This window comes from Amphibalanus amphitrite, unplaced genomic scaffold, assembly GCF_019059575.1.
Source record: "Amphibalanus amphitrite isolate SeventyFive unplaced genomic scaffold, NRLGWU_Aamphi_draft 000199F_arrow, whole genome shotgun sequence".
NCBI lineage: Eukaryota > Metazoa > Arthropoda > Thecostraca > Balanomorpha > Balanidae > Amphibalanus > Amphibalanus amphitrite.
The window spans coordinates 760,146-784,671 of record NW_024881694.1 but is presented as its reverse complement, the minus strand read 5'-3'; the positions used below and the strand labels follow the sequence as shown (position 1 = coordinate 784,671).

Genomic DNA, 24,526 nt, shown 5'->3' with positions numbered 1-24,526 from the left:
CTGCATCCCGTCAACGTGGGTTTATCACAAGGATGCTAAGATTTAATTTCCAATCCGAAGCTGTAATGATGGAAAGCCAATTTGCATTTTACATGTGAAACAAGCTGACACAACTAAATATTTCCTCTCTCGCTCCCTCTCACTGATTTACCCATTGCCCTCTTTCTCATTTTACCCTCTCTGGTTTTCCTTTTCAGTTTTTTTTTTCTCTCTCTTTCTCTCTCTCTCTCTCTCTCTTTCTCTCTCTCTCTCTCTCTCTCTCTCTCTCTCTCGCTCTCTCTCGCTTTCTCGCTCTCTCTCTTTCTCTCTCTCGCTCTCTCTCGCTCTGACTCTCTCTCTCCCTCTCTCTCTCTCTCTCTTCGCTCTCCATCTCTCGCTCTCCTTATCTCCCTCTCTCTCCCTCTCTCTCTCTCTATTTCTCTCTCTCTTCCTCTCTTTCTCTCTCTCTCTCTCCCTCTCTCTTTCTCTCTCCCTCTCTCCTCTCTCTCTCTCTCTCTTTCTCTCTTTCCTCTCTCTCTCCCTCTCTCTCTTCCTCTCCATCTCCCTCTCTCTCTCTCTCTTTCCTCACAATATTATCGACTGTCACAGCGTTGTAGGGCGTGTTTCCAGACAGGTCCAGGGGGATCAGCCCGGCTGACCTACGCCCGAATCGCCTATTCCATCGAATGTCTACGCCCGGGTGACCTACGCCCGGCTGACCTACGCCCGAATCGCCTACTCCATCGAATGTCTACGCCCGGCTGACCTACGCCCGGCTGACCTACGCCCGAATAGCCTACTCCATCGAATGTCTACGCCCGGCTGACCTACGCCCGGCTAACCTACGCCCGAATCGCCTACTCCATCGAATGTCTACGCCCGGCTGACCTACGCCCGGCTGACCTACGCCCGAATCGCCTACTCCATCGAATGTCTACGCCCGGGTGACCTACGCCCGGCTGACCTACGCCCGAATCGCCTACTCCATCGAATGTCTACGCCCGGGTGACCTACGCCCGGCTGACCTACGCCCGAATCGCCTACTCCATCGAATGTCTACGCCCGGGTGACCTACGCCCGGCTGACCTACGCCCGAATCGCCTATTCCATCGAATGTCTACTGCCGTACGGCCTGCCCGTGTTCGTGGAGCAGTCCCTGCTGTGTTATCGAGTAAGGATTTACCCATTCACTACGCCGGCTGACTGGCGGCCCCATCCTTTGTTTGCGCTATTGTCGTCCGTCGCCCGCCGCGGCGGTGCCCAGGCCCAGGGGTCGCCTGTCGCAGTGGGGGGTAGCGTCCCGCCCCGCGGCCCCTGACGCGGCGAGAGGTAACATGCCGCGGTGCACGGCACGGCGGGCCGCCGCCGCCGCCGCCGAGGGAGTGGACGCTGACAAGCCGCCGAGGGAGTGGACGCTGACAAGGATGAGGGCCGTGGGCCTGTGGCATCACCTGGGTTTGTATGGATTTTTGTTCATTTGGCCGGCGGCTTAAGTCACCGATTACATTAAAAGGACAAGTGAAAATGAGCCCCTGCACGAATTAGTGTCTTTGCCAACGGCTAACTTCAATTGCAGGAGGGTGAGGAGGGGTCGAAAGAACCACCCAGTGATTCATCCCTTGATTAAGCTATAGGAAAAGCGGGTTTGGCGAGTGGAAGCCAATGAAATAAATTTTTATTTTCCTAAGAACAACTTCACAAGAGTCATTGCCATAGAGTGCATCAAGTTTCAAGTTGAACATATTTTTTGAAAAATGTGAAGTAAAGCCTTGCTTCTCCGTCAAGTGACGGTGTATTCAAATAGCCCGACCGTTGGGTAACTTGAACAGTCTTTCTTTGCACGCCATGAAATAGTTATCTGGCTATCACCGATGTTGTTTGGTGTATAAACAAATAGGCACAACAGCTCTAACATAGGTACCTTATTGAAGAAAGATTAAAACAACAACAAAAATAACCGTTGCAGAATATCAATATCTGCTTGCTGCACACCAGCCAGTTGACAGAGGTTGGCTTCTCTCGTCAGTTGTGCAGATCGTCTATATCTCCGTTCGGTAAAACCTATCACAACCTTACCACATCTGTTAGAGTGGTGCCAATTGGATTTTGAACCTTCAGAATTCCGATTTTGTCCTATGCCCAAATCGGAATTTGGTTGGACAAAGGCAGCATGCTTTGGACAATATTTGTCAATCACTTGCAACACTTCAGCATTTTTATAAAGTAATCGTGCACACCAGTAAAACGCCTTTTGGGGCGACCAACGAAGTGAGCGGGAGGGTGGGCCTTGCACGTGCGAAATTGCGAGGGGGTACCACCAAATAACTTGTGCACTGCACCCCAAGACCTACTAACCGGTCCCTAGTGATGTGCCAAATTTGAGCGCAATCGGCCCAGCCGTTCTCGAGATCTGGAAGCGGCACCCTGCATGTGCGCACGTGCCAACTGGGTCCCAACTGACTTTTGCACGGCACCCTACCAACTGCTCCCTAACCGTGTACCAAATTTGAGCGCAATCGGTCCAGCCGTCTTCGAGATCTGGAATCGACCCCTGCACGTGCGCACGTGCAACAGCACCCCAAATCTGGCACATGGATATGCATGGCTTAGTGGGTGCCTACCTACTTGCTAACTTTCAGCTCAATCTTTCGGTAAAAAATATTTTCGGGTCATGTCAGGTCACCGAGCTATAACCTCACAATAGGTAAAACCTCCGACTCTTTTTGACAAAATCGTACATCTGGCGTAACTGGACGCGATCCCATCGACAAGAACGAAATTATTCTGTGTGACTTATGTCAGATTTTGACAGGACATGAAACATTACATTGTATATTGACATTTCTAAGGTCAACAAAGGTCATTGACCTCGCATGTCTGTGTTTAGTGGGGTTTCTTGAGGTCCTGAATCCGAATCTGTGGTTCAATCTTCATCTAAATGCTTTCAAAATTGTTCCTCGATCTGTACAAGGTCACCTCAGGTCAATTAGGACCGTCCTCGCCAGCGGCGGGTGTGACTCTCGTGTTCCCGGGGACTATGTCACGCCAGTATTGACTGAACTGCAGTGAGCTATGCATCATTTTGTTGCTAATTCATTGGGAAACACGGTCGTGAAAGTTTCATGTTGATATCTTTCATGGATTTGCCATTATTGGCTAAATAGCTTGGAAAATTTTAGCTTTTCCCCGTAAATTGATCGTTGACTAGCCAAAACGGTGTCAAATATTGACCTAGGATAAAAATATAGGTATCACCAGTCGCGAATACTCGTAAAGAGCAATCGACTTGTCTTTGTTGGGAAGCGCTACGACGTTTAGTTTCGAAATGCCAGGAGGTCGGATCACCCCCCCCCCCCCCCAGGCCGCATTACGAAAAATGCCCTGCCAGGGCGAGGGTTATAATAGCACGATCTAGGCGTCCAAAAAAGGGGTGTGATATTGATATGCAACGTAGCATTTGATGAGCGGCTTGGTAATAGTTAGATTGTCCTGGAGTGACTCAATTCAGTTAAGTTCTGGAACACTTGCAAGCTATACATTAAAAAATATCTAGGCGCGTCCAGTGAATGTTGGAAGGTATTGGAAAGTAATTACACACAGCGAATATTTTCTACTCAGATCATGACGTTAAGTATGTAAAATAACAAATGCAATAGCGATTGAAATGAACATTTTTTGTAGGTTCACAAGTGAACAAGAGGTGCCAGGTGGATCATAGGTGGACCCCGGAAAAGAAAGGGAGATCGATTTCACCTGCCAACTTCGGTACCCTGACGCCATCTATAAATTTTCAAATTAATTTGAGTAATTTTATCACGCATTTTTGTAACATAATTAGACTATTGCCAACACGTTTTCGTGATATCACCAACCAAGAAACCGATTTATGTTGCATTTTGTGTGCTTACTCATACTTGCTTAGTCATAGTCATACATTTATTCAGTTCACGTCCCAATTAGATCCGTTCCACTCAAGTGTGGCTATTCCAGAGTCAGGCTCAATATATCAAAGTAGAAACAGCTCAGATTGGTCACTTATGCTATAGTACAGGCACACGCACCAATTCACGCCCATTCCCACTCGGCCATAGACGTGTCATCGAGAGCCGGCGCTGCACAGCCAGCCCAGCTGCGACTGGCGCACGCTGCTTGCTTGTTTTTGTTTTGTTGGGTTAGGCCCTTTCGGTCTGACAAGACCATTTCAGAGCCGGAAGAATGATAGGAATTAGGGGGAGACATTTGTCTGGGCAGACACCCTAGGGCCTAGAGTCGCCGGGGCTTAGCCCGTCCGAATGGACAGGCCGACCAGGACCCCCCCCCCCCCCCAGCACCAGGGACGGCGCCACGGATTTCGCCTTGCGGGGGCAGGTTTTCAGAAAAAGGGCCCAAACAAGATGGGGGCCCAAACTTTCCGAAATATCGTCAATACCGTCAATACTATGCAAGCCTTTATTTGTACAGGTCTCGCGAGATTAAGCGGTAGGTTTGGCACTTTTACATTTCCGGTTATATCTCAGAAACTAATCGATCTACAATGAAGTAATTTTACACGATCGTGGCCGGCTTGTTACCCAACAAGTCGATCGCATCTTCAACACTTAAAAGCTTAAGACGACGAAGATATAGCCTGAAGTACACTAAATTTTCTAGGTGCAAAACCTACCGCTAAAACCCGCGAGACCTGTAACGACCTACCATTCCCACATCCGTTACCTTCTACACTTGTATTTATTTTGTTTTTATTGCATACCATCAACAGGTTCAGAAACCCAATAATACACAATAACACAAATACACAATAGCTTTTGTGTTAACCCGCGCCCTGATGGGGTCTGCCTAGCAACGCGTTCTGATGGGGGGGGGGGCATTTTGGCCCCCCTAAGATCTCGAGAACCACGCAACATAGCGACAAGCGGTAAACGGCGTTGGATAGCCCCAACGGGGAACTACCTTGTGACCTAATTTCATTGACCTCGTACAAACCGATGACGTCACAGGTCAGGTCAAAGGTCGAATTTTCACCGTTTACAGGCATTTCAAGAAATGCGTTGTAAAATCGAGTAAAATGCATTTCATTGACAATCATCGATGGGGAAATGTTCTTCAAACACATATTTTGCTATTTGAGGTCACTGATACCAGGTCAGGTCACAGAGGTCAGGTCACTGGGGGTCACAATATGAAAGTGTCGTGTGATACATGTTTCATGGTCCATTTTACATGAAAAATGCGATTATGTGGATCAGGCAGACTTTAAGGCCAGCTTAGGTCACGTTTTGGTCAAGGTCAAGTCAAGGTCAGATCAAGGTCAGGTCAAATTAGGTCAAATTTCAAAGTTGATATTTTTGCATAAAATGGGTACCGATTCGATGCAGCTCGTCACGGGGAGTTCAATGGTGGTCTCTTTTTTGCGCTAGAAGGTCTAGAATTGCTAAAAATTGAGTTCAAAAATTTGACGTCATCAATTTTTAACAGTTTTTTCGCTATAACTTGGCCAAAAAAAGAGGTATCGATCTTAAATTTGGTATGTATATCGAAGAGCGCAGGGACTATCACATATATTCCGGTTTTTTCGAAATTCGAAAAAATTTTGGAAATTTTTTGAGTTTTTCTAAAAAAAATCATTTTTTTATTTTTGGGGGTCAAAATTCCAAAATTTTGAAATTCCGAGATAGCAGTTTTGTAGCGCCGTCTTTTCTCTACACAACCACATAAAGAACTTTAAAATTGCTTATTAACTGTAGAATTGGTGAGCGTTTCAAGATGTCATGTTTTTTGCTCATTTTTACTCGAACATGACCTCAGTTTGACCTCAATAACTCCTGACCTGAGGTGACCTGTGACTTGAAATTTTGTGTGAAGGTGTCGAATTGATGCCCGGTAAGGTACCCAAAATTTGGCTGCGCTGCGTGCCGCCATTTTCTCACTATTTAAGAAAAACCACAGGGTGGGGGCCAAAATGGCCCCCCATCAGGGCGCGGGTTATTAAAGGACACACTCTTAACCCTCGCCCGTATTGGTGTTTTTCCAGCCACGAACGTATAGGGGGCAGGAGTCTGTTGCCCCCCTTGCCGTTTCGCCCCTTATCAAGCTAGACCTCCGCAGAAAAAAAACGAGCGTGCTGCCCGTGACGAGAGAAAGCCGATGATACCCAATTTTAAGGTCCTTGGTCATCGGCTAACCTTCCAGGTCAGGTCAAAGGCCAAAAGTCGGGAAAAGCGGGACATGTTAGAACGTCGTAAAGGTGGCTGCTATAGGTTTCTTTTTTCGGGGTGATGATCACGAATATCATGTTAACCCTCGCCCGCACATGCCATTTTCCCATCCTAGAACGCACATGGGGGGGGGGGGGGGGTGGTTGCCATGTGCCTCCCGGCTCAGCTGTCATTACTGAGAGTCCCACAGTAAAGAACCTTGGCGTGGTGATGGATAGACACCTTACCTTCGAACCGCACGTCGATCAGCTTGTAGCGAGGTCAACAGGTATACTGATCGCCCTGTCTCATGCCAAACATGTACTTCCCAAAGAGACGTTGGTTCGTATCGTCAGTGCACTTGTGCTCTCCTCTATCAGATATTGCATCGCACTGTATGGCACTTGCGGTGTAACGCAGCTCCACCGAGTGCAAAAGTTGATCAATTTTTGTGCGCGGATTGTGAGCGGAAGGAGGAAGTACGATCACATATCTGATGTCGTAAAGGACCTTTGTTGGCTTAGGGCTGATCAACTGGTCTGCTATCACACTCTCTGCCTGCTGAAGAGAGTCATGTTCACGGGTCAGCCAGGTGATATAGCCGCGATGCTGACTACTGCTGACCATGGCTATGATACGAGACAATCTCACCAGCTAAGGCGCTCACATGCTGTAAGCACCTCAGGAGTCCGCCGATTTAGTTTTAGAGCAGCTGATTTGTACAACCACCTCCCACCCGATGTACGTAATGCCCAGCATATCTATCAGTTCAAGCGCCGTCTTAAAGATTTTCTTCTAGACGATGATAGGGGAAGTTGGGGCAATGCCGGAGTTGGGGCAAAGCCGAAATTCGAGATATTTCGAAAACCGTAAGACATGGATGCCACCTGTCAGTGATGCTCTGAAGCTTAAGTGACTACAATTATCGCATGTTTGTTACGAGTCGTCATTCGGAATACTTCGGCTGTGAGGGCGCCAAAAGCGTTTTCAAGGTACGCGTTCCTTGTACTACATGCGCCTTTGAAGCTGCATTTCTTACTCATTATGCTACCGTTTGTCTGGCCAATTCGGTCAAGTAATCTTCAGCATGTCTTTGCATAAGTGTGCTGCCTATTTGAAATTTATACGGCACGTTGAAAAGTTATGGGTCTGCAAATGAAAGTATGGCTGGCTGGGGTAATGCCGAAAACGTGCAATTACGCACGTTAAAGCACGCTACGTGGACTTTACTGCTGTAGAATAGCAACGCGAATTTTTAGTCACACAAATTACACTTTCAACCGACACAACGGCCTGTTACCTATAAGGAATTATTTACCTGGCATTTTCTTATTATATCACACAATTATAACTTCCAGTGTGCACCAAGCGTCCTCAAGCTCTTAAAACGCGTGTCAGCTTTGATAAATTCTGGATAAAGTTTGAGATAAAGTGGCAAAACATCAATGTCGGCATTCCCCGTAGATCATTTCTCCCATTTTCGGCTTTCCCCGCAGTCCGGGGCAACGCCGAAAAAGTCACTTCTTTGATATTTTTAGTTAGTGCGCTTAACGGTATGCGAATTCATCAAATGCGCCTGGTATGTTTGAAAGGCAAAAGACTGGCCTCTCGAATGACGCCAACAAGAATAGCTTAAGTTGTCTACCTTGCGTGCTACGGGCGTCAGAAAAAAAAAGTATTCGGCGTTCCCCCAACTTCCCCTATGATGTGAGGCGATGATACGGATGTGTCTGGTTGGCCGATTGACCTCTGACCCTAGTGGTGGTGATGTTGTGTGTGTGTGTGTGTTTTTTTCATGTCATCTTTTATATTATCTCGTTTTATGTCCCACCTTTTTATTCACAAGACGTGTGACTTTTAAACAGCCACTGTAAAGTGGAAAGTTGCTAAATACATGAATTGAATTGAATTGCCACCCCCCGCGCCGTTTCGTTCCTGTTGGAGATAGAGCTTAGCGGTAAAGACCAAAAAGATTCTTTGGGAAGAGACAAATCCAATGATACCCGATTTTACCTTCTCAGGTCAGTCATTGACCTTCCAGGTCAGGTCAAACTAAAAAATGTTGCTGTTTTGGGTCACCGTTGGATATCAAGTGCGCTGCTTATCATATACCGATGACGATGCCGTTTTCTGGTGCCAAGCCAGCTAGAACCTCTTTGTCACACTACCCGACCAGATTTTTGCTGTTGAGGTCATTTCAGGTCAAGTTAGGTCAAGGTCAGTTATATGTGTTTGTATGTCTGTGTGTGTCTGTGTGTATACTGATGTGTGCACCGATTGTTTTTGTGTCCATATTACATGAAATCATGATCTGAGAAGCTTTTACCAAAAATGCAGGCAAAAAACTTCACAAAAAGTAAATTCAGCTTGCCTAAAACGCAATTATCTTAGATGACCTAGGTTGACCTTGACCCTGACCTTGACCCCTGTACATCGTCGAACAACATGTTCCATGATAGGTGGGAGGTAAGACTGGCAAAAAAGGCCGAAATCAAGGTGTCAAAAGCTCACAAGGCCCATGGCAAACGCAAGATGTTGAGAATTGGCCATTTGGGTCATGACATGACCTGACAAACAAGGTCATATCTCCGAAACCAAAAATCACAGAAACTTGAAACTTTCAGTGGACATCAAGAAAGGATAGACGAGCAGCTATACCAAAAATCAGCTCTCTAGCTCTAAAAATGTTGAGTGCAGAGCAGAAAGACTACCTGGGGGGGGTGGCAACCCCCCCCCCCATGTGCGGGCGAGGGTTAATAATGATCATAGATAATGTCTTCATGCATTTAGGCCAGGTCGGGTCAGGTCAGGTCAGGTCAGGTCAACCAGTAAGGGTTTTGCCGGGTATTCGTAGTAGGTGGCAACCGCCTCTGACAGCTTCGTAACATGTTACGAATGCACCAAAATTACTTCGTAAATGTTCAAATGGTTGCTAAATTCGAATTCAGATCCAAAAACTAGCCTAGAGACATGTAAAACTCCAAAAAAGAAAACCGAGGTCATCAAAGGTCAATGACCTGACCTGACCTCCCGGTGATCTTGACACCCACCCTAATGCATGGGAGCAACATCATATCCCATGTTTGAACGCTTGAAACCACGAAAAGACTGCAAACACGCGGCTGATGCGAGCCGACATGCGCTGAATCGCGATTCCGGCCAAACATGGTCTCGAAAGTAGTAGGTCACAGGTCAAAGGCCATTAGGGTCAGGGTCATGAAATTTTAAGGATAGGTGTAAAATTAGCGCCCCCAGGTCACGAAGTTGGTCGAAAGAGGTCATGTCGCATATCATTCGATTCGGCAGGTCTTCCTGAGTTCATTGGTAGCTTTCCTGGCTCGCTAGCTCAATTTGATCGGGAGTGATTGACGAAAAACTAAAATGACCTTGATGACGTTGTAAATGACGTCACGCAAGGTCAACATTGCAAAAGTGACGCATGTAACCTTGCAAGGAGTACATCAAATCACGATTCTGTGTGCTTGAGATAGTTGGAGATCGTTCCCGGCGCCAGAATAGCAGTTTTCATTTTTCCCCATTGACTTTTAATGGTGAGGTCACGAAAATGACCTGACCTCATATGACCTTTCGGAAAAATCCGAGATATACAAGTTGTGAGACTCGTTATGGATACTTGATCCTGCAAGTTTCATTTCCCTGTGAGTTTCCTCTGGGAGGGCGTTGTGAAGTTGCGACATCTGAAGACCGTGCAGAGGTTCACTTATAACGTCATAGGTCAGTGACCTGACCTGACTCGAAAATGCCGTTGGTGTCAAAAGGTCCGGCTTGAATCAAAGGTTAGGTATGCCAAGTTTCAGCTTTCTATCGCCAGTGTGTTAGGAGCTATCGCGGAAAAAACCCTAGGGCGGGGGGGGGGGCGGCACCCGCCGTCCCCCCCATCGGCCGGCGAGGGTTAAATGCATTTTCTATGCAAACGAAACTCATAATCAGGTGACAACCAAAGTATAGCGTCTTACCATACCCGTAATACTACATGCTTTCGCATGCTTTTGATCCTCCAATTCTGGATAAAACACCCCGTTTTGAAATGCCTTGGAAAAGCTCAATCACGCTGGAATGCAGCATACCAGTGCTTTATGCATTATTTTGTTGAATGGTTGAAAGATAAGGTCTTTAAAATAGTATATGGCATAGTGCGTTATATAGGCTGTGAGTTTTGCACCGATGAACTTGTGACCATGGTTTGTACCTATGTATGTATGCATAACACTCCAATGTACCTATGTACAGTCTGCTTTTCTTTTTGCTCTATCTATGATCAAAAGTTATAAGCGAAAAACATTTGACCTATTTTAGCGAAATTTTTACATTTATATCCCCCAAAAACTCCCTAAATATTGACCTAGAGCAGCCAAATTTGCACAGGGGTGAGAAATCTAGGGGGCCCACCTACCTACCAAATTTGGTGTTTCTAGGTGCCATAGGAGCCAATCGCGAGGGGGGTCGCATCGACCCCCCCGCCCTGCCAGGCCGTGTTATGAAAAATGCCCTGCCAGGGCGAGGGTTAAAAGTACCGCGCAAAGTGACGGTGGATCCATCAACCCTGACCGAGGAAGGGCCTGCTATAATTTGAAAGTCACCGAACCAATTGACCTGGGGAATGGACGAGGATATCCATTGTTTCGGTGACTAGCAGTCCTTCCTCGGTCAGGCTTGATGGATCCACTGTTACTTTGCGCGGTACTTTTAAGACATACTGTGCAATGACGTAAGCTTTAAAACCTACCACGTGGAGGCTTGAGATCGTAAATAAATAAATATAGATAAATACCTAATAGTATATGGTCAAATAACTAGTCTAGCGGTGACACACTTCCCTCGCCAGTATTGGTGTTTTGACAGCCGCAAACGTATAAGGGCGGGGAAAGTCCGTTGGACCCCCCTTGCCGTCTCACCCCTGATGGAGCTAGAGCTTCGCGAAAAAACGAGCGTGTTTCCCGTGACAAGAGGAAGCCGATGATACCCAATTTTAAGGTCCTAGGTCATTGGTTGACCTTTCAAGCCAGGTCATTGGCCCAAAAGTCGGAAAAATCGAGACCAGTTGGGTCGTAAAGTGTGGCTGCTACGAGGTTATTCGGGGTTCTGATCACGAATATCATGTTAGTTTTTATCACAGATGATGTCTTCATGCTTTTAGGCCAGGTCGGGTCAGGTCAGTTCAGGTCAACCAGTAGTGGTTTTGCCGGGTATTCGTAGTAGGTGTCAACCGCCTCTGACAGCTTCGTAACATGTTACGATGGCACCAAAACTACTTCGTAAATGCTCATATGGTTGCTAAATTCGAATTAAGCTAAAAAAAAAAAACTAGCCTAGAAACATGTAAAATTTAACCGAGCTTATTTAAGGTCAGTGACCTGTCCTGAGCTTCAAGTGAACTAGACACCCACCCTAACGCATAGGAGCAATATCATATCACATGTTTGAACGCTTGAAACCACGAAAAGAGTGCAAACGCGCGGCTAAGAGGAGACGACATATACGCCAAATCGCGATTCCGGCCAAACATGGTCTCGAAAAAAAGGTCACAGGTCAAAGGTCATTTGCGTCAGGGTCATGAAATTGTTAGGGTAGGTGTAAAATTGATGAACGCGATGGTAATGAAAGTTCCGTCGCGATCAGCGAGTTTTTACACGAGTTATTATCGAAAACCGAGAGGGGGCTGTTCGACCCCCCCCCCCCTTATACCGGCGAGGGCTAAGGGGGAGGGGCGTTTCTCACGGTTCTTCCTACCTAAGATCATTGTTAAGATCTGAAATGAGAAATCATAAAACATGGCTCACAGCAGGGCTGAAGCGTGAAATACGCAAGCATGGCTACTCAAGCTTGATCAGCTCAACGATTAAAAAAAAAAGCAGTTCAGGCTCTCCGCCGATGATGACAGCCTGGTCGGGTAGTTCGCTCCGCGACAGGGTCCGTCTGCTTTGTGCGGCGCGGCACGGCGCGGCGGGGGGGGGGGGGGGGAGGCGGCGATGCGTCTGAAAGGCGACGCTCGGACGTCCCGGGAATCACCTGTCACCATGCGGCGCGGCGGTCGGTCCCTCCGACCCTTCCCATTGTTACCTGACTTGCGGGTGCCGGTTCCCCCGGAAGGGTCACTTTGGTATGCGAAATCTTCACTCTTTAATCGGACAGGAGGGGAGCAGTAGACATTCGATGGAGTAGGTCAGCCGGGCGTAGGTCAGCCGGGCGTAGACATTCGATGGAGTAGGCGATTCGGGCGTAGGTTAGCCGGGCGTAGGTCAGCCGGGCGTAGACATTCGATGGAGTAGGCTATTCGGGCGTAGGTCAGCCGGGCGTAGGTCAGCCGGGCGTAGACATTCGATGGAGTAGGCGATTCGGGCGTAGGTCAGCCGGGCGTAGGTCAGCCGGGCGTAGACATTCGATGGAGTAGGCGATTCGGGCGTAGGTTAGCCGGGCGTAGGTCACCCGGGCGTAGACATTCGATGGGGTAGGCGATTCGGGCGTAGGTCAGCCGGGCGTAGGTCACCCGGGCGTAGACATTCGATGAAGTAGGCGATTCGGGCGTAGGTCAGCCGGGCGTAGGTCACCCGGGCGTAGACATTCGATGGAGTAGGCAATTCGGGCGTAGGTCAGCCGGGCGTAGGCCACCCGGGCGTAGGTCACCCGGGCCTGAGCCGGTCCAGGCGCTCCCCACTCCGCAGGCCCCAGCCCACACGGCCTAACCGCTCAAACACCCTCCGGCGGATGACCTCTGACCTCGGCGACCTGACCCCAGCCGACCGATCGCGTCCATCTCCACGCCTCCGCCCCGCTTCCCCCACTACAGCTGCGTAGTAATTGTAGCGTGTGGAAAGGTCACGTGACATTATTTACTTCTGCGGCTTGTTCGGCTGACAAGAGATGGCACTAGTGGTCTGTGGATCAGAGGCGGGGCTAGGTTCTACGACTTCTTGGGGCACACTTTAGGGCAGAAAATAGTTTTTTTGGCTCCCCATCCCAAAATGCTTCGAATATACAAAAACAAGCTAGATATTCGAAAATCGGAGGACCAAACGGATCGTTTGACGTATCTTGCGCGACTGACAATTGATCGGTCTTCAAACTACTGAACAAAAACGAGGTGATTAGTAGCAAGTGCTGGTGACTGTACTTAACTAGTCCGACGGTGACCTCCAAGTGTAAAATGGGCATTATGTGGAATACATTTGGCAGTCTACGAATTTTGTTGAAGCCGATAGCTGACTGTGATTACGTCATTGAAGTGGGGTGCTAAGTGCTCACGCAGAATGGCTGGTTCAGCTACTGACTGATATCCGTGAGACATACGTATTGTAGGACACCCTGTATAACAACATGTAGGTTTCATGTAGAGCACCTGTAGGGCATTATGTAGGATTCCTGTATGACGGCATGTGGGACTTGCTATAGCATCCCTGTATGAACGCATGTAGGACAACCTATAGGATTCCTGTAGGACATCCTATAGGATTCATGTAGGATATCATATAGGATTCCTGTAGGACATCCTATAGGATTCATGTAGGACATCCTATAGCATTCCTGTAGGACATCCTATATGATTCTTGTGGGACATCATACATGATTCCTGTAGGACATCCTACAGGATTCCTGTAGGACATCCTACATGATTTCTGTAGGACATCCTACAGGATTTCTGTAGGACATCTTATGGGATTCCTGTAGGGCATCCTATAGGATTCCTGTAGGACATCCTATTGGATTCATGTAGGACATCCTATAGGATTCCTGCACGACATCCTGTAGGATATCCTGAAGGAGTCCTACATGAATCCTTGTAACAATTTCGTACAAGAATCATACAGGACTAATCCTTCATGATCCATGGAGGACGATCCTACAGGAATCCTATAGGACTTTTTCACTAGGGATAGTTCAACCATTTGCAAAGCGTTATCTTACGGTGTTCTCTCTGTTTGTTGGATCTTATCTCGACCTCCCGGATTTTTTTGTTTAGAGACATGCATAACGCCTGGATGCCATAATCCAATATTCCAGAGTCCCGTTTCTTCTCCGTATTATCTCTCGCCTAGTTGGTACCTACCCCTGAAGGGACTACAATCATGGTTAGCCACAGTGGCAGCCTCGGGCAGTGACATCACCGGCAAGCCAGCAGACCTCACACCTCATTACGACGTGCCGGAGACGTCAGCATATCGTTCTCATAGACCACCGGCCGACGGTGCCATTGAATATCCACAGACAAAGATGCGACGTCGACGGCGGCGGCGGCGGCGGCGGGCCGCGAACAAAAACGAGGCCGCGCCGGCCGTGCCGGCTCTTACCTCACCAGTCACGCGCCGTGGCCACAGAGAGGTCCACTGTTCGTAATTAGTAGTCCACAGTCCACCGTTCGTGGTCCGCCGGCAGTCATAACAGCATTTCGTTGACAGTCAACAGCCGGCAGTGAGCAGATGCGTTCAGATTTCGACAGGTGATAGTTCGACGTCATGAGCTAACCAGCCGCTCAGAAGTTGCTAATCATCAGTGCCTTCGCAATAGCCGAGTGTAAAGCTCAAAGGGCGGAGAATGCTACCATCTCGCTTGCTGCGAAATGCGCAGTCCCACTAGGGAGAGGCCCAACCGCGACGTTAGCTCATCGCCGAACTATCTCAAGCTAAATTTACTGCGCACAAATAGTGGGGTGGGTGCTCGTCTCGCGTATCAACGCTGCCGTCTAGTCAATCTCCTCCTCCTGCCCACGCACGCCAGTCAACTGCAGAAAACGCGTGCAGCTAACAATTTACAACCGCCACGCACCCACCAATTACTTACCATCACGACCTTCCCCACTGTGGTTTGTTATGCGCTCACCCTACGGCTTAATCGACGCCACTTGTTTTCGACCTGCCCTCGCAGAATCGCGAATGCACAGCGCGAGAATAAATAGCTCGAGAGCCTGAGGCACCAAAGCTCGAGTGGGCTACAAACAAACATTGTAGAGTATAGGGCGATGTGAACTTGTTGTCACAATTATCTGGATGCCCTTCAGCTGTGTTGGGGTCGAGTGCCAAACAAACCCGGGATTGCCGAGACAGGGGCGACGATGAAGCCAGCTGAGTCAGAAATGGCGCAATAGGTGAGCTGATGAAAGCTTTGCAAAAGGAGATGCTCTAAGAATCGGTCACGGCCTGCCCTGTCAGTACTAACTGTCGTTCAGACCCAGATTTAGTGGTGGTTATGAGTCATTAAGAACAAGTACCTGAAATAAAGTGATAATTTGGACCTTGCTATGCTAGCATTTGAAACGTGTAACCAGTGGTGCGGGAACTTCTTCCAGACTGGGGAGGGGGGAGGGGGGCTGAACCATAATAGAGATCAACCTAGGGTACCCCCAAATCTAGTTTTCTCACCGGTTTTAGGCCACTTATTTTTCAGCCCTTGGCCTTTTCAAAAAAAAATATATATTTGCAAAAAGTGAGGTATTCCGTCTCAGCTGAGTGAAGAAACTACCGTTTTGGCAACCTGGAAATAAGGCTTTAATCTGCCAAATGAGTTGCCAAGCCAGTGAGAGAGGTGGATTTTTCACTTATATGCTTTCTTCCTTTGTAACCCACAACCCCTAATTTGGGGATACAAGCTGCCCAACGGTTCCTGGCCTCATGAAAAGTTGTGGGGCATCACCCCCACGGCCGCAGAGTTGTGGGGGCAAGCTTCCCCCACTGCCCCCTCCCCCGGTTCCCGCGCCTATGTATGAATCTATGAAATTATGTTGGTAGATTTCAGATTTCGATTCCTTCAGCTGGGGGGGGGGGGGCTCAAATACATTACGAGCCCCCCAGCCGAAAAGTTGGGGGCTCAGCCCCCGCTAGCCCCCCTCCCCGGTTCCCGCGCCACTGCGTGTAACAGCTTTGTTTTGTGTTTATCATCTCGGACGCATTTTTATGTGATATTGCGTAAAAAAACTGTTGTTTATATTGAAGGTACAGTACTCCAATGCAAAAGGCTCCAATTACACTTAAATAAGGCTTGTAATCGTAATGCGAATCATTACCACTAAGCAACACAAACTTGAAATGGATAAGTAAACCCATTTAGATACTTGAATACAAATGTCCTAAAACGGTAGGTATTCTTCTGGTACATGCATACACCCAGCGTCTACCTTGCGTGCAAATTTAATTTGGCCTTCCGCTTATCTAGATTTTGCTGAAGAACGAAAAAATGACGACCAAGAAAAACTATAATCATCGCACCTTTATGTGGTTGGATGCTGGTCTTATCATGGAATGATGGGAGTAAGCTTCTTTTGCGACTGTAAGTAGGTATACAAGAAATAAAACTGATCTGTGGGACCAGGTTGCTTGTGGTTGGTGGCTTACAACTTCCAGGAATGCCTACATCAAATAATGTGGGAAGCATTCTGCGTAGGGTCATGCATTTAAGTGTTACAAGTTAATTTGCCCCCCACCCCCCACCATATCATTTTTATGATAAGTTTTCATTTTCAGTTTGCCTACAGCTTTCGTGTACTGTGTAATGACAAAATAAGTATGCATATCATTAGGGGAGAGTGGGGAAAGATGCCCAGGGTTTGACTATGTCATTTATTATTCGAAAATGACGATCGGAAAGCCAAAACTTGGAGTCTCAACGGAAGCCGACATCATTTTTCTCCAAAAATATCACACTTTTGTGCCTGAAATATGATAACTTTTTTTTTGCTATTAAGCATTTTCCTGAAGAAGTGAAAGGGGGCATCTTACCCCACAGGGTGGAAAAGACGCCCCCTGGCGTTGGGTAAGATGCCCCCCTGCACTATAAGTGGCATAAATGGGCACGTGAATCGCCTGAACTAATCAGTAGTCCCTTCGAGCCTGCAGTAGACACCAAACGTCATCGTAAGGGCCCTCAAAAGTAGTCGTAAGGGGCTTCAGAGGTCATCGTTAGGGCCATCATAGTCCAGCGTGGCCAAACAAGCCTCCGTGGTGGCGTTCGGAGACCACTGTGGGGCCCTTATAGGTCTTCATCATGCTTGAGGGCCCTCGAGCCCATCGTGGGGACCTCAGATGCCAGCGCGGCCCGTGGAGCCAACGTGGGAGCCCTCAAAGGATGTCGTGAGGGGCCCTGGAGCCAATAATGGGGTCCACAGAGGCCGTCGTGAGGGCTCTCAGAGTCAGATGCCGCCCAAAAAGTCGCTGTGTGGGCCGAGAGACCGGCATGGGGAGCACCCGACCGTACCGGACTCTCAATAGTCCCAGATCGGCTTTTGTCTCTCATCACAAGTACGTAATAAATGATTTGACGGGCTGCTTGAAGGACAGCCTACGGATTTAGGGGGGCGTCTTTCCCCATCAGGACAGGGGGCATCTTACCCCAAGGTACCGAAGTAACATTAAATCAGCACAATTTGTTAGCCATAAAACTACACCCTGAAACAAACTCTTTGGGACACAGTACAAGCATGTAAATGTATCACGACTATAGCAAGGGACGCAAAAATTTTCTACCCTCTTTGATATTTACAATGTTTTGACGCCAAAATATTTTTTGAAAACAGCAAATAAAAAACATGCAATCACCAGCCAGCCGTTGCCCAACTGAGCTTCGCAAATTTGTGTGCAGTTAACAAGGCAAGCTTCCGCTTTACGCTAAGAACATTAATTTCCAGGTTCGATTCTTTGTTTCCCCGCTAGAGGGGGTGGGGCGTCTTTCCCACCCTGGGCATCTTACCCCACTCTCCCCTACCAAGAACTCGCGTAATTTCAAAATGACTTTCTTTTCGATGCAATTGGCGGGTAGGGGACAGCTTGAAAGATATTCCTTTGCATTTGGTTCTTCACCAAAATGATACACGTTCCACGTAAGTCCCAACATAATTGTATAAAATCTTGCTTAGCCAACCTCCGTTTAACCCTCGCCGGACCTATTGGTTTTCTACATACGCGCCGGCCGAGGGCCGGGGGGGGGGGCGGGTACGACCCCCCTCGCCGTTTCGCCCCTGGTCGAGCTAGCGCGTCGCGGAAAAAACGAGCGTGTGCGCCGTTACGAGACACAGAGATTGGTACCCAATTTTAAGGCCCTAGGTCAACCGGTGACCTCGGAGGTCAGGTAAAGTGCCCCAGGATACGGTTCAGTTTTTGGTGAATAACTTCGCAAAAAACGGCCGCAAAGCCGCGATTTTGGCAGCATCGTGTTTGCCTCGCTCAGGCGCGTCGAATGATATACTTTTTGTTCGGGTCAGGTCAGCTTAGGGTGTTGACCTCAGGTCAAGGTCAGGTCAGCACCCCCAGGTCACGAAGCTGGTCGAAAGAGGTCATGTCGCATATCATTCGATTTGGCAGGTCTTCCTAAGTCCATTGGTGGCTTTCCCGACTCGCTAGCTCAATTTGATGAAGAGTTATTGACGAAAAACTAATATGACCTTGATGACGTCATAAATGACGTCACGCAAGGCAAACATTGCAAAAGTGACGCATCTAACCTTGCAAGGAGTGCATCAAATCACGATTCTGTGTGCTTAAGATAGTTGGAGATCGTTCCCGGCGCCAGAATAGCAGTTTTCATTTTTCCCCATTGACTTATAATGGTGAGGTCACGAAAATGACCTGACCTCATATGACCTTTAGGAAAAATCCGAGATATACAACTTATGAGACTCATAATGGATACTAGATCCTGCAAGTTTCATTTCCCTGTGACATCTCTTCTGGCAGTGAGGGCGTTGCGAAGTTGCGACATCTGAAGACCGTGCAGAGGTTCACTTATGACGTCGTAGGTCAGTGACCTGCCCTGACCAAAAAATGCGGTTGGTGTCAAAAGATCCGGCTTGAATCAATGATCAGGTGTGCCAAGTCTCAGCTCTCTATCGCCAGCGTGTTTAGAGCTATCGCGAAAAAAGCCTATGGGGGGGCGGCACCCGCCCCCCCCCCCCTCGGCCGGCGAGGGTTAAGCACGTCTTTTTACGTCAAACAGTGAGCCGGTCATGAGGTGAACGTTCAGTGTTATGATGAAGCAGCTGGAATTGGTTTGTTCTGCAGCGGTGCCTCTCCATGGATGAGCACGTGACGGGTGACGGCGCACTTTCTACAACCACCGCCGTCCTACAGACAGAGCGCATGGTCCGGGTTGTGCCACCCTGCACCGTAGCGGGGAATCACTTGCAGTCTTGGGCGTACACTGTAAAAAAAGTTTAGCATTTAGGGTACTAGCGGCTGCTATTCGTAGCACCTTTTAGCGTCAAAAGAACCCTACGACGTATTTACAAAGAAGCATGGTGCTAATACTGTGCTAATGATAGCTAACATTACCATCAAATATTATAAGTTTAGATCACCTATTCTTCTATTGAGCTTAACGTCTACTTCTGCTAGTACCCAGTCCATCAGTGAGTGCTCTTTCAAGCTGGATTTCTAATTAGAACCATTTTAAGTGTTTTAGAAGTTGGTAATGCTGAATATGGTGCTTACGTTAGTATCATAATAGAACCGGACATGCTTACAGAGGAAACAAATTTGAAATTGGCGCCAAAGAAAGTAGCTAAGCCCTGCTTTACAAATCTCTGGGAGTCTTATCACCAGCCCTTTAGCACGTTTTGACGGCGCAGAGCGATATGCGCATGCGCGTGCCAGCTGTTTCCGGCCACGTGTTGCGCCATTTTAGTGGAGTCCGTTGGTCGTGGTGGGAGTGTGTGCACGTGCTCCGGTATATGAAGTGAAATGAAGTGAAGTGAAGTGCTCCGGGCACATGCCACCGAGTGATAGCTCTGGAATGATAGCTTAAATCAGCTATTATCGGTGGAATCCGTCGTGCGTGGCATGGGAGTGCGTGCCCCTGTTCCGGGAGGCAGTGAGGTGGAGGGAAGTGCAGTGCAGCAGTGCAGTGAAGTGAAGTGCTCCGGGGCCGGGTGGTACATGAGCATTTGCCACCGACACATGCCACCGACACCGACGTTGATCGACTTTGGTGAGTCTGACACGTTGTATCTTTTGACATTATCTTATATTGTTTAAGTGCTTCATATTCCGACTTTGGCAAATCGCGCTTCTTGGTCTGAAGGAAAGTTGTGTTGTTTGCGAAAATAGCTCCCAACAGAAAAAAAAATCTTGGAACTGATCCAGTTTTTTTTTTGCTCCAGGCATGGGGCCTGGTCAGTTCTTCCGTCGACTTCCACTTACAATGGAGGACAACTACGACAACAACACGGGGTCTCCGGTTCCGTCTATCACTAAACGCCGTCTGGTCGTGGATGAGGTCGAACTTATGGCCATGAACGGAACGTCGGTTCAACGACCCCCCCCCCGCCTCCCCCAGTCGATCTCGCGTTAATCGTCGGTCACTGCGAGTGTGCAGGTGTATGAGCGACTTTTCGTTATTTCCCGTGCGTTTGTTTGTGTATATATTTACATTTGTTTTTTCATGCAGATGATATGAAGTGTTAATAAATGTTCCATTATTATTTTTTAATTTTATAATGTGTTGGATGCTTGAAAGATGCACTTACACGGGAATATTGCAGAATGCAAAACATAATCATTGAGACTTGTAGTTATCACTTATCTATAGGATATAACCTTTTTTGCACGTCTTTTCGGCCTTACACAATTTCCTTTTTGGTAATTGATTAGTCCTTTTGCAGTAACTAGTGAAAGTATGTGCTGCTAAAGAAAGCAGTTTTTGCGAACTTTTCATGCAGCAGCTTTAACTAGTATAGATATTCTACTTTCAGCCCCAATGCTTTCGTTAGCATTGTTCTACTTGTCGTGGGGTAACAATAGCGCTAAAACGGTTCATATGTGAGTACGGAAGGTACTAACTGCATGCTATTCTTAGCACCTTTTAAAGTTTAGCACCGCTAGGGTACTGAAAATTGGTCTAGCAGGTGTAGGGTACTACATTTAGTACACGGGTGCTAAACAAATATGGGTACTTATATTAGCACCTTGATACTAAACTAGATCTCAGTTAAGTACGAATAAAATGCTTAGCTTAGCACCGCTAGGGTACTGAAAATTAGTCAATTGAAAAGTACCTCTATGGTGCTAAACTTTTTTTTACAGTGTATTATTTTACCAGGCGAGATGGCTTTTTTCACTTGCCAGCGTATTTGCCAGGCGCTCGCTATCAATCCTCTTGTGATAATGGGCCTGAGCTAGGAGTTGATATAGCATGCCAAAAGCAAGGTTTACTCTTAGGGATCGTGGCTAATTGAAGTTTGGGCACACATTCTAATATCAAATTTTATCTTCCGACCTCACTCATTCGTATAGTTCAAGACGAGGTATATTTTATGTAAATAATTGCAGTAGTATGCTACAGGTGTTTTTGTATCAACTTTAAAATGAATGTATATTTTCCACCTGCCCGGGAACAATGGTCACATGACTATCGTCCTCTGAGCCACCGGAAGGCGGTCCCACTATACTCACGATGACCATCTGGTCACGTGACCACCGTCCCGGAGCCGGCCGGACCCCACGAACCCGTCTCCTGACACGGTGCCAGGAGCCCGTGTCCCGTCTCTTCTCTCCATTGCGACACGGAAATACAACGTCCGGAATAAATTCAGCGGTAGCCCCAGAAAGAAAGAGAGAGAGAGAGAGAGAGAGAGAGAGAGAGAGAGAGAGGGGGGGGAATTGAAATTATCTAAGAGATTATCTTAGCGTGTGAGGTATGCCGCTGATGAATAACATCAGAATAAGGTGCATTGTATAGCGATTAGCGATGCACCTGGCATGGTTGCATGTTTTCATTTGCTTGCTATCTCTACATGCAAATTGCAAGGAGATGGTAAAACGTGAATTCGGAAAGCATATCCTTATCTCCGTGCATACTGCACATGTTTTGAGCCGAGACTCTGTAGCCTGTATGGTATACTCGTAATCCCTCTCTCCAGATCCACGAAAACATCTTCGAGAGTCCGAAGACGGGATAGCCTCACACGGGAAAACCAGCCACAAGTGCAGGCCGTCGCGAGCGCGGGCACCCCATCGCGCGTCATCTGTTCCAGGATCGACCGAAATAATTGCTTGGCTTTCCACGTTCCAGTAACCATGAAGCAGAACCCTCCCGCCCTATCAAACCCAGCGACCCGTCGGCGACCCGTCTGCCGCCCACGTGACCGCCTGTATGGCAGCGGCGGCCTGGCACGGCTCAGTCACGTGGTACAGAGGTGAAACGAGGCGCCGCCCCGCCGCCGCCGACGCTCTAGTGAAACACGGAAGCCACTTTCCACTGGCGTTAACTGTAAAAACGACGCTGGCACCGCGCCGGGGAACGACCTGTGAGCAGGCGTCGCGGCGGGGGGGGGGGGGGGGCGGCGGTCGCGGCCCGGCGAGCGACACGACGAAGAAAGCTCCGTCTATAGCACATGGGAGTCAGCCGGGCGGGCCGCGGGGAGGGCAGATAATGTGGGATAGCGGAGCTGTTAGTTCCGCCGCCGGTGGCCATTCATACCGCTGTTTGGATGTCTGGGGCACTGGACTATTGCGAAAACCGGTTTGTGCTGGGAGGAGTGGCTTGGCAGGAGTAAAACGACTTGTTCCAGCCGCAGGCTTTGGGAGCGGTAAACGTGAATAGGAAACTGATTGTTTCATGCTTGGTGTGCAGGTGCAGCCAGCAAAGGTCAAAAGAACGAAAGGTATCCCGCTCGTTTATCCTCGAAGAAAGGAATATTGAGAAAGAAAGGAATATTAAACATCACAAGCATGCTTATCATGTTTAATTTTATGTTCATAAATCATAATATTAAAGTAAAAAGTTGAAGCGCAATCAATAAAATATTTACATTAAAAACACACATTAAAAAAGGCTCTACATAATCATTAATTATGCCTGAACCGACCCGATATCAACTTTAATGCTTTATAACAAGATTGCAAAATTGACTGTTCAACTCTTCATTTTGTCGAGCCGACGAAGTGTGAAAGAATAATTTCAAAGCCTTTCAGGTGTCATAACAATTGTACACACCGCATAGCTCGCATAATAAGACATTATGTGGTCATCACTGTGTAGTTCTTCTTTAACGTTGAAAATCTGAAATAGTCAATGCATTTATTGCATTGAACCGCTAAGAAATTTCATATTATTTGCTACTAAACACCCATTAAGCCTTGGTTAAGACTTATTACTCATATTTTAGCACAGGGAGCCGCCGGTCATCTCTCAGTCCCGTCCCGGTGCCCTCCCCCGTCACAGCTCAAATCTCACCTGTGTCGTATGTTTCCTGACTGGGTCCCTCCCCGCTGTGTGTGCGTCCTGTGCCCTCGGGTGGCGCTCTGGGTCGTCTCGGTGGCCGGTGCCGCGGTCCCGCTGCTCGATACCGTTACAGTAATCGGTCTGTTTGTCCGGGTCGGGACTCGGTGCGGTGCAGTGGCGCGGTGCGCTGCCGGAGACTGCGGGAGATCACGACGGACTAACCTCAGCCGCGCGCCGCGCCGGCACCGCTCGACGGAAAGTCTACCGGCGCCCCGCACCGCCGCCTGGCGGAGAAGGAGGGAACTGCAGCGCGGCTTATGGAAATAGACTTTTACCGGACGGTTCGGACGGTTATATAATGTACGCATTGTATGCAGTGGCAGCGACAGGATGTGTATGTACGAGGAATTCCGTCTAGGGGCGCTGCACACAGAAGGACAGCTTAGTTTTGACAAAAATGACGCACGCCCACCAAGCCCAGAGACGTCCACTGAGATTGTTCAGGCTGGTTCGAAGAGGCTCGTGCGTCGGTTCGGTTCCGCCTACTGTTTTACATTCACATGTCAGCGAACCGGTGACATAACCCTTGGTTCGAAAGGAAATACTCGGCTGATTCATTAAACTACCATTGAACAGGTGTTCAGGCGCACGCACCCTTCCGGGATCAATTTACAACACGAGCGCAGCGTGATTGATGAGTATGCAAATGATGAATTATTAACGAATGATGAATTAGAGTGCAGATTGTGGTAGCTTTAAATGAATATGTATTGTATAAACTGCGAATGGACGGCATCTAGTCTGACTTTTCTGTTCTCGATTCCAAGATATCAACCCCTTTGCACTTACATAGAAGAAGACGCCGAGACTGGTCAAAACAACAAACCGTTTATCATTTTTGGATCCACTTCATTTCGCGAGTGACCTTGTTTTCGGCGTGGATATGGCTTTCACTATTGATGGATCGGAGGGCCGGCCGGATCACCGACGGAAGGGTGAAGGGAGTGTTGTGAGCCTCAGCCCGGGGCGGCTATAACCGCGCCCGAGGGCGCACAGGTGGTGGACACGGAGTCTCTGAATGCAGGCTAATGCCGATTTAGCCTCATGATGGAATCGACTCTAAATGGGCGCGATCAGTCTGACTGGACTTTGATGAGCCGGGACGTCGTAAACGGCTGTGTTTTCAGTGACTC

General features: G+C 48.1%; 1 protein-coding gene across 1 annotated transcript in view; it reads right to left on the bottom strand.

Annotated features, from left to right (window-relative positions):
* The window catches only part of LOC122384825 (neurogenic locus notch homolog protein 1-like), a 54,679-nt gene extending 31,067 nt beyond the window's left edge, over positions 1 to 23,612 (bottom strand). Inside the window, exon 1 of the mRNA XM_043372600.1 lies at positions 23,346 to 23,612. The gene's annotated coding sequence lies outside the window, so the exon portion shown is untranslated. The remainder of the gene's footprint in view (positions 1 to 23,345) is intronic.
* Between the last annotated feature and the right edge of the window lie 914 nt (positions 23,613 to 24,526).